Raw genomic sequence first — 10573 nt, forward strand, 5'->3', positions numbered from 1 at the left:
GATAAATCTCATTTTGGTTGTTACCAGCTGGAAATCGAGTCCCAGCCTGGTGCCTGGGGAGAGCTTCCGTCAGAGCCAGGATGTAGGCAGGTGACCTCAGTGGTGCTCAGCCTGCCTGGTGTTGGGGAAATGGCACGGAAAGCGTGAGGAGTGGGGCTGGCATCCTCTGTGCTGGTGGGGGAGGTGAGCGTGGCCAGAGGCCAGCTGCTGGGGCTGGGGCTGGCTGGCCCTGGTGGGACAATGGGTGCCATCAGCCCTTCATGGACACTCCAGCCATGGTGGGGCCGGTCGTCCCAGCAGGACCTCGGACTCCGAGGGGTTATGCTGCCTGCGTGACGTGGGAGGCCGGGTGGGGACCAAGACATCTGGTGAGAATTCCTCACAGCTGAGCTGTGCGTTGGGCTGGGATGCCGATTAATTTAGCTGATTTCTTTTTTGGGGCTGTTGGGAGGAGGAGGAGGGGGGCTGGATGCTGCAGCCTTCCAGTAATCATCTCTCCTCCAGAATATCACTTTTGCTTTCTTTGAAGGCAAGTGAGAAATGATATTTGAAAAAACCCAAAACAACAAACCAGCACCAGGAACTACACCAATGTCTTTGCCTTGACAGTAACTGTACATCTGCAACGGTTTATCGCTATGGGAAAATGAGCGGGTAATAAAGTTTCGATGTTGGCCTTTGCGTGTACAGAGGTATCACAGGCTTTGAAAATGATTTGTTATGTGAATGCCCATAGTAGCACCAGGGTTCAAAGGGAGGTGGTTTGTTTTTCATGCCCATTTAGTTATGAATAACACCAGCTCTAATTTCCTCCTCCCACCAGCAAGCAGAGAGTCCTACACTGGAAGCCAAATATAGCAACAAAGATTTCTATCTCTGGCCAAAACCAAAAAATCTGTTCCCTTTTAAGAATAACACTCCATTCTTTTCTGATGGAGATGGATAAAGAGAAAATTCAACTTTAAGGAAGCCAGTTTCTCAGTGGGAAGCTCCCTAGTCTCTCTTGAATGCCCAGTGTAAAAGGTATGAACTTATTTTTTGGCATCTGTGTAGAAGCCAGTGGGGAGGCTTCTGTAGAACCCCATCAGTAAAGCACTTTGGGGTGGCAGTATGGATAAATCTTCCCTACTTGCTGGTGTTTTTTTCTCTGCCCTGCTTTGTCTGTCTTTAGAGCAACAGAGCCAATGCTGAATGGGAGCTCCACGAGTTGCACAACTACCCCTGGTTTTTGTCACCCTTTTCTTTCTGGTTCACTTTTGTGAAGAAGTCAGTGCCTTGATTCTGAGGGACAGACCCCTATTCCACCCCGCAGGTAAGCTCAACAAGGAAACATGGAGCAGTGGCATCGCCCCATGCTCTCTACCTCCCTTGTCTTTCTTATCAGGGGAGTACGAGGGAAGCCAGCCTTATGGTCTTTCCCATGGCCAGACTTTCAATTTGTGCCCATGACAGGTGACCACAAACGGTGGGGCTGCCCATTTTCCTGCCTGGCTGGATGGGCTAGAAGAGAAAGGATGTCTCACAAAGAAATGTTCACGGTGAAATGCTTCCTCAGGTGATCATTTGATCTTTGCTGAATGGGAGTTAATGCTTCTCGAAGATGAGCACATAGACGGGTGTCACTGTCTACTTTCAAGCTAGAATATGCTTTTAGGAGGAGGTACACACACACCCCCTTTCTGATCTTGAGCAGTTTCTTTAGCTTCTCTACACCATCTGAAGAAGGCTATTCAGCCTTTCCTTCGAAGGATTTATTCCCATTCCAGCCCACCCCCACCACCCACCCATAAACAACTGGCATCTGTGACATGTGAGCAAAAAAAATCCCTTTCTCTAATGTACCAGCTGTCCCTGTTTTAGAAGTGTTGCCTCATTCATTTTTAGACTGTTTGGCTGAAGGCCTTTGCTGTAAGGTGAATGCTCCAGGATTACAGTTAGCTCTTCGTCCTTTGGAAATCTGGGAATTTTTTTCGTAAGTAGAAGCAGCCTTGGGCCCCTGATGCATTTTAAAACCAATGCATGGAAGTGTGATCCAGTGAACATATTTGCACTGGATCTGTTCTGCCAGACGTGTTACTGATGGAGTTTTAAATAAACACAGCGATGTTTGGAAATATTTGGTGTATGTAAATATGTAAAATATGTAAAACAAAGCTAACAGCTGTGGGGTGTACTCGTTGCTCACGTGAGGAGGCTTTGTGTAATGTTTTTTCCATCACCCTCTCTTTTTTTAAGCATCTGTGTCTGTTCCAAGATAATCACTTCTCTGTGATTCCCACTGGACAAAGAGGGAGGAGGCTGGCTGAGCCTATGTGATGCCCTAAAGTCTTCCTGAAGTTCTGTGAAGAACCTCCTACTGTATGGTGAAACCTGCTTTCCAGGAGCACATGCCCTGAGGGCAGCACACGGCAATCACTTTTCATCAGAGATGGGATTGTGCCTGGGTCCAATTGAAGTTGGCCTTTACAGAATGGTAATGCAAGGCACAACACATAGCACACAGCATTCGTGGCCGTCCTCGGGTGCTTCGTAACTAGACTGACAAAGGCATTAGTCACTGGTGCATGAGTCTTAATTTCCTGAATTGAATCCATTGCTTAGGAAAGGGTGACAGTTTAGCAGGTCCTTTATTTAGACAGGGAGAGCTGAAGCCTACATATACATGTGATCCTACTGAAGACTTTGAGGGCACCGCACTAAGAAGAAAGTCATCCAAACTCAGTCCATAGCAATAATAGACTCTTCAAATTGTTATTATTTTTTTTTTAATTAAACAGTGTGCTACTTTTTAGACAACCTTTCAGAGAGGGTAATTCACCCTCTGCACAATCAGTCTCTTCACCGCTTCTGAATTCTACAGGATGTTTTCTGTGACTTAGCCACCTGTTGTTTTTAATGATGTTTTCCACCCTTACCCTTGCTCTTGTTTACCAGTTCCACTGCTTTAAGGGCAGCCTTCCAAAGTCCTGGCTGTCTGGCAATGCAGATGTCCAGGGACGTGGCACAGCCACTCTGTGTCACACAGCATTTGTGTGCATGGCAAGTTTGACCTATCCATAAGTGTGACGCTTGGACTCATGGATGTCACAAGGTGCAATACAAATGCAAGCTCCATTTGTTTGTTTGGTGGTTTCGATCACAGCAAATGGAAGTGCTTGGCAGGAACAGCCCTAGGTAAAAGGCAAAGTGGAAGTGGAACATCCTTCAGCAGGATACCAGGAGACATTCTGGCTCCCTCAGAAAAAGCCCTGTTTATGCCGGCAAGGGAAATAGCTGAAGTGCATACTACAGAGATTTGCTGCTGCTTATTCTCCTTGCTCCCAGTCAGTCTGGCCAGCCTTTTCGCCTTGCTATCGATGACATTTTTAATTAATAGGCTTGAGGGGATCTGTATGGCATCTAGTACTGTTAAGAACCACATCCTCACCTTACTCGTGTCCTAAGGCAAAAACCCAACACCATGAGCGTAGGAGGCTTTAGCAATCTATAGCATTTTACAGTGACTTAAGGCTATATTCTCCTAGTTTAAAGAGTGCCAGGTTCCTTAACTCTTGTTTCCTCAGCTCTTGTCCCATGTGACATCTTCCAGTGATGGTGTATATTTTGCCACCAGTTCCCCCTTGCAGTGACTGGAAATTGTTACCAGCCTACATGATGCAGTAAAGTCTTTGAGGCCACTGTGAAAACCCATGACTCAATAAATTTTTACTGTTTGTGGCTCATGTTTGACCTGGTTGATTTTCCGTTGTTTTCTGTGATGAAGAAATAGTTGAGGTTTATACGAAAGTAGATACCAAAAGACCAGAATAGCTTACTTGAGCGGAGGACTCCAGACTCCAGTGAGCCAGAGTCAGAGGCAGAAACAACTCAAGAATGGGACACTGAACTTCTTGCTTTCCCCTTCAATGTCATGTCTGCGTGATGGCCTGAAGAGGCCAGCACAAGAGATGGTGTCGTGGTTTAAGCCCAGCTGGTAACTCAGAATCGTGCAGCCGCTCGCTCGCTTCCCCCCACCTCCCTCCCTGCTCCCGGAGGGATGAGGGAGGAGAATAGAAAGAACGTAACTCCCATGGGTTGAGATAAAAGTAGGCCAGTAACTAAGGTATAATGCAAAACCACTACTGCTACCACCAATAATAATAATGATAAGGGAAATAACAAGGGGAGAGAATATAAAACTAAAAGAGGAAAGGAAAAGAAAACAATAAACACAAGTGATGCCCAATAGAGTTGCTCACCACCCACCAATCGATATCCAGCCCGACCTGAGCAGTGATCTGGCCCTTCCGAGTGACTCCCCCCAGTTTCTATACTGGGCATGACGTGCTGTGGTATGGAATACCCCTTTGGCTAGTTTGGGTCAGGTGTCCTGTCTCTGCTTCCTCCTGGCTTCTTGTGCCCCTGCTCCCTGGCAGAGCATGAGACTGAAAAGTCCTTGATCAGAGTAAGCATTACTGAGCAACAACTCAAAACCTCGGTGTGTTATCAGTGTTGTTCTCAGACTAAAGTCGAAAACACAGCACTGCACCAGCTACTAAGAAGGAGAAAAATGACTGCTACAGCTGAGCCCAGGACAGATGTCATTTCATTCTTCACCCCCAGATCACTAGGCAGATAGTAATTTCTTTTAGTTGCTTTGTATTTTTGATACTTTGCAGTATGTGCTGGTTTCATCTAACACATGGACAGAAAGCACTGAAACTGTTTGGCTAGTGTAATAGCTTGCTGTTCTTCATGAAAAAACTGATTCACAATGTGCAATTGCAAAGCAACGTTTGCAATGCAGGGGGTTGGCAACAAACAGAGAATGACATCAATTTTGTTATTTGGATTTGAAACATAGAGAAACTTAGAGGAACATTCGAACTAAGTAGGATCCTCAAGCTTCAAACCTACGCCTTCAGAAATTATTTCCTTCTAATATTTTGGGCTGTATTTCAGTGATTCTTAACAAAGATTCTCCTTGGTAAAGGAGAAAAAGGAGTTGTCATCCATAACGGATATTGCTGATTATTTTTCATGCGGCTGTTTACTAATTTGAAGAGGTCTGAGAGGAAGTACATAGAACCCACATAATAGAATCATAGGATAGTTTGGGTTGGAAGGGGCCTTAAAGCTCATCCACTTCCAACTTCCCTGCCACAGGCAGGGACACCTTCCACTAGACCAGGTTGCTTAAAACCCCATCCAACCTGGCCTTGAACACTGCCAGGGATGGGGCAGCCACAGCTTCTCTGGGCACCCTGTGGCAGCGCCTCAGCACCCTCATAGCAAGAATTCTTTCCTGATACCTAATCTAAAATTACCCTCAGATCAACTGGTAAACCCGCTAGTTCTCCCATGCACAGTTTAATTCACCATTGCAAGGACTGTTCTGCAAATCTCAAACCTGGTATTTTCTTTATATGAAATGAGCAATCATTATAATTTCATCTCAGCTGGAATATTATTTTTCTTTTTTTTCTTTTCCTCAGCCTTTTGATGGGTCAGATTTAAACCATCTGCAGGCAGATGGAAAGGAAAAGTGGAATTATTGTTTTCACCAAAAAATTCTGCAGCTGTCAGGGTGTGTTTGACACAAGCCTGATGGCTGAAAACAAAGACAGGACACATTGTCCCGCCTGGATATCAGACAGCATAAGAACTCTTCATGGCCAGCTCCTACTTGGAGAACTTGGGGCTAAATGAGGTAAACAAGATCATTACTTAGCCATACTCAAGGACTTTTCAGAGAGAATTCTTCACTGAATTATGTACTTTTGCTGGGCCTCAATGAGAGCTTGTTGGTTCCAGCATGAAGGGGATGACTTTCTAAGTGATAGTCACAATATGTCATATAGACCACTGCTTTGTGACTGGCATACCGCATGGCAGAGGCTTCAGCCATCGCTTCCAGTACCTGTCATGAGGTGTTGCTTTTATAACTTGGTTTAGTTTATGGCCCCATAATTAACAACTGCATCCAGTGATAAAAGGTTTAAAGCAGAGCTTTCTAGGAGGGACACCAGGAGCTATGACTCGAAGCCTGCCAGTGTGGACTGGAAAATTATTTCACTGCTTTGTACACAAACACAAGTGGCTCCTTGGTGATACCGGCACTACTATTTTTCAAAGCAGGCCTTGCCACAGGAACCTAGTCTGCGTGAAAGCTAGATTCACCGCTGGGAGCTCGTGCATCTTGTTGCTGGTGGTTTTGTTAGTGTTTGTAAGAGTAACCATTTCTTCTGCTTGCACCATGCTAGGCATCTTCAAGAAACGTAAATGAGTTTCCAAACTGCACTAAAACCTCATATCTTCTTGCACATCTGTAGGTGTCTTTGCGTGTAGAAGTGATTCTTCACTGGTGATGCAAAGTTTATAACTGCAAGGACTTCCTGATATAACTTTTTTGTACATTTAATGTCAGACTTTTGTTCTGGTTTTCTGTGTTGGTTTGTTGGGCGTTTTTTAACTACTTCAGTATCAACATCAGCAACATGGGCTAAGACAGTTAAGTTTTTGTCCTTTTCATCATGAGTGTTGAGAGTGATAATAATATGAAGTCATTGGGAGGTGTACTTTTCTGCTCTGAAGCAACAACCATGTATCATTCCCATCTCCCAGCACTGACACTGTCATGTTGGTATTTATTGACATTGTGGTTTTTCCCCAAATAATTTGACTGTATACATCTGTAGACAGAATGTGCTTGAGTTAAGCTAGAACGAAGAGAATAAGACATTCATGAACTGTGAGCTATTATCTGTTATTGACTCATCTGAACCCTTGCAGTGCACAAGTTTTGAATTGTTATTTTGTGGTTACTGAATGGGTTGTACAACAGTTCAAACTGAAAGTAATTTTGGATATAGTTCATCAGGTTCACACTGATACTCAGACAAGGTGAGATGGGACCGTGCTGCTGCTGCTGTTGTAATTTGGCTAGTGTAGGAGGAAGGGAAAGCTGTGAAGATGTTTCAGGGTAGGGTTTTTTTGTTTGGGTTGGTTTTTTTGGGATTTTTTTTGTTTGGTTGGTTTGGTTCGGGGTTTTGTTTGTTGTTTTTCCCCCACACACACCCATTTTGGGGGCCAGAATTCTAACTTCTATAAGAAAACCAAGAAATCAGAGATCTATTGGTAATATCGCAGGGAGCCCAGAAAAGGTAGATCACAGACTAGAGGCCAAATCCTATTCACGTCAATCTCATTAATCCAGCAAGTATACTCCTGTTGGAAAGAGTGACAGGATTTAGCTTCAAGCACATCAAAATAGACTTTCACAAAAGGAATATATTCTCCTACCTCTGTGCTGGATATACAGTGCTTGGACATTTAATATTTACAGCTTTAGCAGGAGTGTATAAGGGACCATATTCCTGACTGTGTACTTTGCATAGCTATTTACAGCTGCACCAAGTGTGTGTGAAATGTTTCCCCTCAGCACTGGCTATGCTCATTCACACCCATTTAATACCGATATCAAGGAGAAGTGGCCAAATGGAAAACCATCCCCAGCATCCCATTGTCCCTAGCTCAACCGTACTCCTTTGGACAAGCCGTGCCATTGCTATGGGTCTGATCTCCACAACCTCCCACAGTGAACAATGTGAGTGAGGTGAAAGAGACACATCCATGCTGCTGCAGAAGATCTGGTTTCTGTGTTGCTTTCTTTGAAAATCTGGAAAAAGAAGCTGAAGAAGCCGATATTCACTTGTATGTTTATTCCTTTGCTACCCACTGCTATCTTTGTAAATGGACAAGAGATAGACACAAAATGCTTTCAAGGAGCTGAGGCTGTCCTGGTCTTTGAGAGCCATTCATTTTCATGTGGTTTTCTGCCGTCTGTAGGTTTAAGAGATTAATTCCCATATGGCAGATCCAGTTGCAAGTGCCTCACTGCGATCTCTGAGCAGGTGCATCTGTAGCAATCCCTGTCCCTCCTTGAGAAAAGGAGGATAACAGGCTCAAGTAACGAGAACCAGAAATAATACTACGAAAGAAAGTAGCACGTGGGCTGCTAACTTACTGAGCTCTAAACTAATATGTGAGATATTTTAAAGAGTGAAAAACCTGACACCATCCAAAACCAGTTAGTAGAGAAAACATTGTGGGATACAAATGCAGCTTGTAGCCGCTACGAATGGCACTGTCTCTCAGGGAAAAGACACAGGTTTACACAACCCCTGCAAACAGCCAGATGCGGAGGTACACAGTTCTGTCAGTGGTGCAGCTCTGCTTCTTAGTGATATATGTTTACCTCCATACTGCTGCCCTAGCTCTGGTCTCTAAAAGTTCAAATGAGATCAAGAAAACAGTTTTCAGGTTATAATTTTTCCCCCTCTGCCTGCAAGCTGATTTACTATGGGGAAGCAGTCTATGACAATTACCCAAAAGTTCAGCAAAATTATTCCTCCACTTTGTTCTTTCTGACCTATTAAGTGTTTTAATAACAAGACATTATCCAAAAGCAGTACCACCATTGATTCTGGCTGGTTTGTGCACATCAGAGTCCTGTAGCAGGCATTGCATTTCTTGATACACAGCTGAATGTGGTCTTTGCAGAAGTGATATAATGTTTGGACAGGGGAGACTGATTAGAAAACACAGTGTGATGGGTGCTGCTCTGTTTTTAAAGGTTTTAGTTCACTGAATGGGCATCATTAACGAAGACTTCACTTCCAGGGTGGTGGTGAACTTTATACTTGTGATCAGCATATTCCAATATAAACCAAAGCAGCTTGATTGACTAATTAAAGGTCAGGGTGACAGCGCAGAGCTTCACAGCTGAGCTGAGCACACTGCTGACCAAGCTGAAGGAGGAGATGAGAGGTTTTGCTGTATTTCATCAGACCATTGCTGACAAAGAAGAAAACTTGGGTAGGTTATCATCTCTTTTGCACTACTAAGGTTGACTTTGCTAGTTTTTGTAGGGACTGATTTGGAGCACAGAAATCAGGTAAGCAAATGATACTGATCTGAGGGGTTCTTATATTTTCTGTAGTTCTATTTGTGAAGTCAAGAAAGTTACTTGGTTTCTCAATAACTATCCTACAACAGTTCATTCAGTAAAACTTACGAAAGCTGGCTGAGATTCTAAAGTAGGGGGCATAGGAAGTTGTTATCAGTGTGTTTGCTGTGTTTTGAGGTATGGTTATTACTTATGTATTTAGTTTCTTTACTGAGGTGATCACGCAGTCTTCTAGATTTGAGGTTCTATCCTCCTTCCTCCCTGTCCCTTTTTGGTTTTGTTTTTGATTTGATTTGGGGTGGGGTTTTTTTGTTTTGTTGTTTGGTGGTTTTCTGGGGGAAGGGGATGTTTTGGGGGTTTTGTGTGTGTTTTGCCTTTTTTTTTTTCCCTCTGCAAAATTGTCAGAGAGGTTTGCATTTGAATGAAACTCTTTTAAGGGGTGCAGGCTTTTATTGTGCTGGATTTACTAAAATAAGCATGTTTCTGTGAATGGGTGTGATGGCTCAAAAGCTCCTGCTGTCAGAGTCCTTGAGTAAACTTGTAGCCCAGCTGAAGGTAAATGGTGTTTTGGTGTTGACTTTGATAAGATCCCTTTTTTTTTTTTTCTTCTTCATCTGCTTTCCCAAACTGCTCACATCTAATTGTGAGAAGTGTGGGCTTTTTGTCCCCCTCTTCAGAAAAAAACCATAACTTAAGACTTTAAGCTTGTTATGAGGATAAACATCTATTTTCTGAGGATAGCGTTTATCAGATGCTTGGCTGTGTATTTAGGCTATTAATATAGAGATTGTGCAGCAAAAAGGAGGTTTAAATATGTCAGGACAATATTATTAATATTAGTTCTCACATATTAGTTTTAGATTAAGGATTCTAGTATGACCAGAGGCTTATTCTGACTGTGTTAACTGCTACATGTAAGTACAGTTACTTAAGTTCGAAAAAATTACCTTCTGCCTTTAAGTTGCAGCGGAGAGAAGCTCAGAGAACAGGGAGGTCCCCCTGCTGTCAGGAGGCAGGTGAATGCAGACAGGGATGGCATTATGAAATAGATTGTTATAGCACCCAGTAAAACAAATGTCTTGTTGACAGAAAATGACAGATAACATTAATTACAAAAGCAGGAGATTTAAACAAAACAAGCAGATTGAAATCCTGAGAAAGGATTAGTCAGGATTTACCTCTGTCAGTTTTTCCATAGAAGGTTATAATTGTAACCACTAGGCATTGCCTGTGCAATAGATTGTCTGTTACCATTTACAAGCAATTATTAATAACACTGTTTAATTGCAAGCTAATTTCCTTTAAGGCAGCTTATGCTTCAAGCTTTTGTGATTTAAATGTGTAATGACCCCATTATTCCTTTATTTAACTCATATTAACTGAGACTAATTAACATACAAAAGTTAAATCTGTTTTAATTAGAAAACCATTACAGGCACCTCTCTAATTAGTACTGGAGGTAGTAGCATTTTTTGTGGCACTGAACTGTTAACATGAAAAGTGGCTGTATGAACCACATTGAAAGCACATGGCTTGGGACCGAATACACTTGTATAGGTTTTGTCTTCATTTTTTTTTTAAGAGATAGAGATTTAAACTGTAAATCTACCCTTAAACACTATGTAC

This window comes from Strigops habroptila, chromosome 2 (assembly GCF_004027225.2).
Source record: "Strigops habroptila isolate Jane chromosome 2, bStrHab1.2.pri, whole genome shotgun sequence".
Lineage (NCBI taxonomy): Eukaryota > Metazoa > Chordata > Aves > Psittaciformes > Psittacidae > Strigops > Strigops habroptila.